Consider the following 7,905-nt stretch of genomic DNA (forward strand, 5'->3'; position numbering starts at 1 on the left):
CGCAGTCCGTCAAGTATATTTGAAATAAATAAATATACGTATAGATAGTTGTTGGTAGAATGAATAAATACTCGTTATTGTTCGTCGCGTAGATACTCGAAGATGCTCGTTAATACTCGTTGATACTCGATAAGAACTGTTCGATACTGTGTCGCACGCGATCGCGTCTGTTTATTTATACTGGTCGGGGGAGAGTCGGAAAATTCAAATTCGTCTTCATTCGACGGTTGCATGTAGCGGCGACATTGTTTTGCCCGGAGTTTATTTGTTCTTACATTACTTGTGATCTAACGGTCTTGATAGTTCGAGGCAAAATAACAACATGATTTGAAATGTCCTCTGATTCATGTGCCGCTACAAAGCTAATGCCTTTAATTTTATAGATAACAATTTGACAATGTTTTACTTGAGGATGAAAATTTGACTTCTGAATGACAGTCAGTTGTAGCATTTCTGTCATGAATGGGTTGTGTATGTTTGCATATTGTTATTCCAATTTTTGTCGACGTTAATAAAGCTAAGTCACGAAAGTAAATAGATTTGATGCTCTAGTAAGGGAGCCATGAAAACTTGATTTCTGATGGTTGGTATGGGATATAGCTGGAATATGTCCCATTCAATACCAGAAATTATTGGAGTAGAAATTTTAAAGAAGATGAGATTGCGAATTACAAACATACTCAAGTCGCTTATGTCGAGAATAAATTGGAAATGTTCAATTTTTGATTTTATAGCGGTATTAGTTGATCTTGTTTCTAATGCTTGTCTATAATTATCCATGAATTGTGTTGGATCAATAATTTGTGAACTTATAATTCCTTGTTTTGCTTCAATATTTCGTCCAGCTGGAAATGTAATTTATAAAGTGCATTGTCCATTTTAAAAATATAACGAGTCATTAAATTAGTAAGTTTCATTTTGTTTTTAATTTATTGTGGTCTTGATTCAATTTTTCAGTGGTTTGTAAGCTGTCAGAGTCTGCGAAAGCGGTTTGATTTGCAATGATGGATTTTAATTTATTGTTTTCATCAAAAAGTTTATCTATATTGTTATTTATTAATTCTAAATCATCGTCATCCAGAGTTCCAAATATACTTTTAGAAATGGATCCAACAAAATTTAATAACCCTCTTCGGTAACAAGTGTGTGTCATAACTTTAATGTGCATTACTAAATTGTCTAAATTTCTTTCGCGAGCGCGAAGTGTGATCATTTCATTGAAGTACGGGCATTCACTTTTACAAAGCTCTGTTAACATTAGTCTAAATCTCTTAATTTCGCTTAGTTTTGCATATATATCCTTAATGTCTAAACTTATAATTAAGTTTACAGATTCGCTATATAAGTATGCATGAGTTAATTTTTCTTAATATATAGAAGTGTCGTTAAGAGGTATAACGTTTAGCTTAGCTAACTATGAAGAAGGTGAAGATCGTCCTGGAAAGTAAGGTTTAATACCATTACCATGCATTTTCCTAATCGGGTCATTTACTATTATTTCATAATAAGAGGTTTTTACTTTTTCAGTGGTGTATGGCCCTAGCCATTCAGTATCTAACTTGTGTTCTTTATGATCGTTATGAACTAATACTAAATTTCCTTCTTTAAAAATTGGTTGAGGTTTAATAATTTTTCTTCTTTGATCTCTTTAATATCTTTGTTTACTTGTCATTAGAGTTTCTCTCGCTTTAAGTAGTTTGGCATCCCATTCTCGTTTCCTGAACCTAACTTCATCAGCGTATGTTCTTTGGGAATTTTGGAATATGGTGGAGGGGAGATTAGCCTTATGTCCAAATGTTAGTTCGAAAAGGGTATATCCAGTGGCATCGTGAATCATAGTGTTATATGCTAGACACACAAAATTTAGGTTTTGATCTCATTCTGTTTCATTGTCGTTTTGTATAGCTTTTAACATGTCGGATATTACAGCATGTGTTCGTCCTAGGCTTCCGTTGGATTGTGGATGGAATGAAGTGGTTTTTAAGTGTTTGATTCTAAATGCTTCTTCGTATCGTTGCATTAGTTCGCTAATAAAACTTTGTCCTCTGTCAGTTAATATACGTTTGGGTGCGGAGAATATATAAATGTAATGATTCAGTAAAGCGTTCCAGATCGATTGGGTCTGTTGTGTTTTTAAGGGTACAAGTATTAAATATTTGGTTAGTTCATCATGTATAGAGAGAATGCATTGATTTCCTATCTTGGTCTTTTTCAACGGACCTATCAGATCCATAGCGATTTTGTCGTTAGGTTCTAATGGAGTGTCAATTATTTGTGGTTCTTCCTTTCCTCTCATCCGAGTAATCTTTGATGTTTGACATGTCGCGCAAATTTCTATTCTAGTTTTTATTCTATCCATTAAGTGTCGGATTTTATATTTGTCTCTGATTCTGTCGTACGTTTTTTTGTATTCCAGGATGTTCTATCAAGTCATGATTTTCTTTTAGTATTTGTTCTATCTCTTCTTCACTTAAACTCTGTATTGGTTCGTAAGCAAATTCTATGTCGTCGCGTTGGTCACTGAAAACTAAAAGAAGTCTTTTTATGTGTGCTTTGTCTTGTGCGTTTAAGTTGTTGTCTCCTATTCCTATCTTCCCATTTGTTTTAAGTATGTTTGATATTTTCTGTAACCATACAGTTTCGTCATATGGGCCTAGATATATTTTTGTTAATTGGAAAAAATTGTCTTTGTTAGATGTTAGTTTTAATAATTTTGGTATTTCTTCTGATTTTTCCCAGTTTTTGAATTGTTTTAATAAAACGTCAGTTTGTGTTATCGCGTGTACTGTGGATAGGGCGTCAACGGCCGTGTTTTCCTTTCCTTTTACGTAATCTATGTTATATTCGTACTCCTCTAATTGTAGTCTCCATCGAATCAATCGGCTAGAGGGGTCCTTGCAATTGTGTAGCCATTTAAGAGCTTGATGGTCTGTTTGAATTTTGAATTTGCGGCCTAGTAAGTATTGTCTAAGTCTTTTAACTGCCCAAACGATAGCTAATAATTCCTTTTCTGTTGTAGTATAATTTCGTTCAGGGGGGTTTAATGTTCTTGAAACGAAGCAACAAGGGTGTCCGTTTTGTGAAAGGATGGCTCCTAAACCTTCATTACTGGCGTCCGTTGTTAACGTAAATGTTTTCGTATAGTCGGGATATTTTAATACTGGCGCTTGGCATAGTTTTTCTTTTAATGTATCGAAGCTAAGTTGTGTTTTGTCAGTCCAGTGGAATTGTATGTCTTTGTTAGTTAGTTCTGTTAACGGTTTGGCAATTTTAGAGAAGTTTCTAATAAATTTTCTATAGTGTCCAGCTAGCCCAAGGAATGATTTTACATCTATAGGATTTTTGGGTAGTTTGAAATTCTTTACTGCTTCTATCTTTTTGGGGTTAGGTTTTACTCCATCTGCTGTCACTACGTGTTCTAAATATTCTAATTCGGGTTTTAAGAATTCACATTTATCTGGTTGTATTTTTAGACCTATTTCCCTGAGTCTTTGGAATATAATAGCTATGCTTTATTATGTTCTTCTATCGATTGCCCGAATATAAATATCATCGAGATAAACGAAACAATGATTGTTAATCAAACCTCTTAACGCGGTATCCATCATTCTTTGAAAGGTAGCAGGTGCGTTCTTGAGCCCGAATGGCATTCTATTGTAGTGAAAGTGTCCTTGTGGTGTGCTAAATGCAGTGTATTTCTTTGAATTCTCGTGCATGGGTATTTGATGGAATCCTGAGGATAAGTCTAAAGCGGAGAAATATTTTGCGTTTCCTAGTTGTATGTTCGACCAGTCGCGGTGAGACGCGATCGCGAGGAAGCGCATCAACGGGAGTCGTAAATTCCCGTTACGATTAGAATAATCGGCAGCACGAACAGTTCTATCCCGGTATTTCGGTTAGGACAATAGGGGTGGTTGATTCTGTAGAACACTGCGGTTAACAGGTTATACTATATATTTTCAACAACGATTTATACATTATATTTGTTATAATAATGCAAGTGTCGATTGCCAAGCTACGGTTGAGTACGACCTGAGACTCGTTCCGTGTTGGCGAAGGTGAATGAATGATGTCGAGATCTGACTGTTCTCGAGCTGATGCGTAACTCTGATGTGTATCTAAGATGTGTATCTGAGGTGTGTAGCTGAGATGTGTATCCAAGATGTGTATCGGAGAGGTGACTGCTCCCTAGTTGAGGAAGCAGTCAGGTGTTGACTGTACGAGTATCGTAGCAACAGTGAAGTGCGTTCTCGTAGCATTACTGAAGAAAGCTCGAGGTGGCCTTGTTCATGGGAAAAACCAGCTTTCCGTTAGGGAAATATTCGCTTTCTCCGTAATTAGTACGAACGCACAATAAACCTAAGGACTGTTCAAGGGACCATCCATAAACCAATAACACTTACAGGAATTATGATTCCTTCAAGGTTAATCCTTAGAGTGCTATGGATGCATGTATGCATCTGGCGAAAGTCATCGGTGTGGACTAAGGACGCATATATGCGTTTGTCAATTTTTCCGAGCACCTATGCAGAAGTAATACTATTACGTTTGTGTAAAATAAATATAAATACCTTTCAATGTTAATGCCGCGTTCGAAGAAACTGTCTTTTTTTATTTAATACTTTGCATTCACAATTTGTCCAATTTGGACATTTGGTAGAATTGAAACTGTCTGTGAGAGAATATCGGTCTACGGACGAACTGTCGAAAAGCAATATTTTCCGCAAAATAACAGAACGAGATCGATACATGGTATTATTACAAATGTTGCACTTTAACGATAATAATACAGTAAGTGACGATTCTTTAGCAAAAATACGACCAGTAATCGTTAAATTAAAGATTTCCTTTTCGCAGTAATTTGCACCTTACGAAAATCTATGCGTCGACGAAAGTCTTTCGCTGTACAAGGGCAGATGCTATTTTAAACAGTTTATACCATCCAAGAGAAGTTGGTTCGGCATTAAATTATTTCTCCTTAGTGACTGTAAAACTAATTATGTATTGGACTTCGTACCTTATACTGGACAAAAAACAAACATTAGTAGAAGTAACACAGCCATTGGAATCTCTGGATATATCATGACGACGCTGCTTCAGCCATATCTTGGAAAGGGCCATAAGGAAAACTATAAAGTGGTACAAAAAATTATTTTTCCACTTGTTAGATTTAACTATATATAATGCATATATTTTATATCAAAAATCTACTGCTTCGAAACAAAAATTTAGTGAATTTCATTTAGCGTTGATAAGAGACATTTTACGAAAATATTTCCAACGTAGAAGCATGACAGGAGAAGGAAAGAGAAAGTCTGAGGATTTACCGTTTCGTTTGGTTGATAGGTATTTTGTATCAAAATGCCCTAATCGTGCCGACACAACACGATTATCAAGAAGAAAATGTGTTGTTTGTGTGAAAAATAAGAGAAAGAACGACAGAAAATGCGATGTCGGATTATGTATCGATAATTGTTTTGAAATTTTTCACACACAACTGAATTATTAACTTGTGTTATATTAACTAAATTTGGTTTTCTAGTTTATTGTTTTCTAGTTTACTACCAAAATTCTAGTTTATTATTTATAGTAAATTTCAATGTTTATAATAAATAATTAATACTAAAAAATAACGCTCTTGAATCATTTAATCTCGTGCAAAAGAATTACTATAACTTATTACGATTTGCGCTTTGAATAATCAATCAACGGTGTCTGAATAGCAGTGCAGACCCTTGGTGGCGAGGCAACTAGAGACGTCGCGCGGACCACTTCGCGCGACGTAATATTAGTTGTGAGAATATATCGTCAATGTCAGGTAGTGTATATGCGTCTTGGTCCGTTAGTTCCTTTAACTTTCTAAAATCGTTTGTTTGTTTTCCTGATGCATCAATTTTCTTTGGAACAACCCAGACAGGAGAGTAATAGGGAGAGTCAGACGGTTCTATAATCGTTTTGTTTAATATTTCAGTCATCTGTTTATTTATTTCGGTTTTATGATGTTCGGGAGGATGGTAGGATTTTACGTTGATGATCTTATTTTCTTTTAACGCAATGGAATGTTTGGCAAGAGATGTACATGGTAATGTTTCAAAGTCTAAATTAAATACGTCCATGTAATAGAGAAGAATCTTTTCCATAGGTTCTCTAAGAGATTTTTCTATGTGCGATAGTCCAATCAAAGATTTGAATTTTTGAATTTGATCTACAGTGTTTGTATTTTCAATAAGGTTAGAAATTTGAACTGAGGACTTACCACCATTGATAAAGCATACTGGCGTTGGCTTTCCTTCGAGGTATACAATTTTTTGAACGGTTTCTCCTGGTGCGAGGGTTTGTTCTTGCTGCAGCAGAAGGGTGTTATTATCTAATTTCAATGTTTTATTGGAGAGTTCGAATCGATATTGATTTAAACCGGGTAAGCCTAATATGCCATCTTCTATAATAGGGAAATTATCACCTACTAAGGAAAATTCTATCTTTTTGTTGAATAAATTTAGCTTAATTTTGGAATTAGATTCGTATTTGGAATGTCCCATGGAGAATTTCTTTGTGTCTGGTATTATTGTTCTTCCTGGGTAGCATTCTCGTTTAAGCATTATTCCTGCTCCCGAGTCAACGAGAAATCGCAATCCTGGTCGTCCTGGTAATTGTAGTTGTATTATGGGTAATCTTCCTGAGGTAGCATTGTTAATTGTGATTATTCTTAAATGCGATTTATTCCTGGAGAGACTTTCTTTTGAGGCGGTATTCGAAAATTTTGACATTGATTGACAAGGTGTCCCAATCGATTGCATTTAAAACATTTCGTATGTGTCCTTTCGCTTAATGGTCGGTTCTCAAGCTTTGTAAAATTATTCATTCTTGGTTGAATGTTTGGTGCGGATAGAGTTTTGTTATTCATGTTATTTGTAATCGCGTAGCGGCTACCTGGACGAGACGTCTGATTACGATAAGATGGCAGAGCGGTTGTTTGTTTTGTCATCCGTCTGCGAACGTTGTCTTCGCGAAAGTATCTTTCCACGTTCATTGCTTTTTTTCTGCGTCGACGATGTTTGGGGGGCGGGATTAGCCAATAGCACTTGTCCTATTTCTGAACGAAGGCCTCTTACATAATCAGTAACAGAGTCCATGTATAGTCGATCGTTCATCGCTCGTCGAGTTAATTCGTCTTTATATTTATTGGTAATGCTGTATTGAAGTTTGTTAAAAGCTCGTCGAAATCTAATGTTATAATTTTGCAGGCTTTCGGTTAATCCTTGCCTTATTTCTCTTAATTAATCTTGGTGTTCTCTTACTGATGCTTGAGTAGCTACGTTACGTTTTAATGCTTCGTACAGAGTTTCGAATTCGTTAATATGGATATTGCGGATTGCCATTGCGACTTTTCCTACAATTTTCTCTATTTTGATCATCTTTAATTGTTTCGACCGTTCGCGGAGAGACGCGATCGCGAGATAGCAAGTTGTAAGTTATCGTTACGATTAAATAATCGACGCCACGAACTAATCGATCCCCTTATTTCTATTATAATAATAGAGGTGATTCAAAGGAGTTTGCACTAGTTTAACACAAATAAATTAATGTTTATTCCAACAACTTATTAACTAGAGAGATATAAATTGATAACGTATAATTAAGTTTTGATCGATAGCCAAAGTTACAATGTGTAGTACGCGACGTGTGTGTCACACGCTCAAGAGGATCACCCGCTCCGAAATAGTAATCAAGTAGACGAAAACATCCTGCATGCCATAGCTATCGAAACAATAACAAAACAGTGACTGAATAACCGCCTCTGATATACATCCGACGATAACCCCTCCAAAGGGACTAAAACCTCACTATAAAAACCCTCCAAATTTAGCGCTTGAGACATCATTCTGTTATAATTCTTTGAATCGT

Source organism: Bombus pyrosoma, linkage group LG17, assembly GCF_014825855.1.
Source record: "Bombus pyrosoma isolate SC7728 linkage group LG17, ASM1482585v1, whole genome shotgun sequence".
NCBI lineage: Eukaryota > Metazoa > Arthropoda > Insecta > Hymenoptera > Apidae > Bombus > Bombus pyrosoma.